The following is a 1,889-nucleotide window of genomic DNA, read 5'->3' on the forward strand; positions in this document are numbered from 1 at the left end:
TTTGGTTGGCGGTGGTGTGGCAGCTTTGGTTGGTTAGGAACGGCATCGTGTTTAAAGGCGATACTTGGAACATTTCCGATATAGTTTGGGGAGCTAAAGCATTGGTTTGGCGTTGGTCTTTCATAGGGAAAAATATACATCCCAATTGTAATTTTTACGAATTTAGTAGGGATCCCCTATTTTACTTGTCGTAATGCTCAATTGGAGTCTATTTTTCTTGGTCCGGTACTCAATCTGGCCTTCTTGTATCTTGTTTTGAGAACTTAGGTTCTCTTGATCAATATATTCCTTGCTTATTAAAAAAAAAAAAATCTTTTGATCTTTTATTGTCTTTTCTTCAAGGTTTGTAAGAAAAAATTATATAAAAAAAAAAGTTTAATTAGATTGGGAAAAATAACTTTTAAATAATTTATATAAATAAAAAATATAATAAAATTAATTATCATGGTCAGTATGAAACATCTATTAATATGCCGTGTCATAAAAAAATTAAAATATAAGTGTAATTTAGTAATACAATTGGTTGGATGTATAAGCAACAACATCCCACTCGTTCTTCCGGTTATAGAAAAAGTGAAGTGAATATATCCGCTCTCGATCGATTCCAACGCCACCATGCCGGTTATAGAAAAAGCCAAGCTAATGAAACATGTCGCAGCCCAAACCCTAATTCCAACAGAAAACCCTATATATTGCTGCAGGTATGCTGATAATCCTATTCACAATTCCAAATCATGTCTTCTGGCTGTTCACAGTTACAGATCATGTCTTCTGGCCGTTCAATTCCGACGGAGGATAGAATTAGCGACTTGCCGGAGTCAATTCTCTGCCACATTCTCTCCTTCCTTCCAACCAAATCCGCTGCAACCACAATGATTCTCTCAAAGAGATGGAAGCCGGTATGGCTCTCTGTCCTTATTCTCAACTTCGATGACAAAGCTTTGAATGACTTTGAGATATTTCGCAAGTTTGTTTATTCAATCATGTTCTCTTTGCGAGACCAAAAGACTTCGATCCAATCGTTTACCTTGAAATTAGGCTACTATTCTCGCTTCAAACAAGGAGAATTGAATAGAATTTTTAAATTTTTGATGCAACGAGGAGTTAAGAATCTTAACTTCGACTTGTCTGGTAAACCGCGTTGTATCAAATTACCTCCTTGCATTCTCAGTTGTAATACACTTCAGGTTCTTAGATTGGAAAACGTAAAATTGTGGGATTTTGATAAAGTGAATTTACCTTGTCTCAAAACTCTTCATTTGAATAACGTTGATTTCACATCTCCTAAATATTTTGCAAAGTTTCTATATGGCTGCCCTATTCTAGAAGATTTGACTGCAAAATCACGTACCTTCCAGAAATCAATTGATCCCATGGAAAACTTGAATGCTTTACGCTAATTTGGTCAAAGTAAGGATTTGTTATAATACGGATATTCCGATGTCTTTGGTTTGTAAGACGAGAATTTTGCATATAGAAGAAGGTATGAATGTTATCCTACCTGAATACTCACTATTTGCATTAAGTATACATTAATTAACTAATTTTTTAATCTATATGCTCATAAGATATCAAATAGAGTATACATTTCTAACGTTCTATTGTGTGCAACTCACGCAGATATGGGGTATGACTTGGAAACCACTTCCGCATGTTTCACAATTTTGACTCACATGGAACTTACTTTTTTGATTAGCTTACTAAAGAGGGAGTGCAGGTCGTTGATAGAAATACTCCCACATTTTCCCAATCTTCAACATTTTAACATTAAGTTAAAATTTATGAATATAAGGTGTGCAACATATATTTGTTCCTGAATAGTTCGAAAGGTTGTTCCACCCAATCCCACCATTGCTCCAGAATGTCTTTCCCTCACAGCTTAAAACATT

At 34.9% G+C, this 1,889-nt stretch overlaps 1 pseudogene; it reads left to right on the forward strand.

The window, feature by feature from the left end:
* The first annotated feature begins 594 nt into the window (after positions 1–594).
* Positions 595–1,536, forward strand: LOC131642006 (putative F-box/FBD/LRR-repeat protein At5g22670; annotated as a pseudogene).
* The last annotated feature ends 353 nt before the right edge of the window (positions 1,537–1,889 follow it).

Source organism: Vicia villosa, unplaced genomic scaffold (assembly GCF_029867415.1).
Source record: "Vicia villosa cultivar HV-30 ecotype Madison, WI unplaced genomic scaffold, Vvil1.0 ctg.004363F_1_1, whole genome shotgun sequence".
Lineage (NCBI taxonomy): Eukaryota > Viridiplantae > Streptophyta > Magnoliopsida > Fabales > Fabaceae > Vicia > Vicia villosa.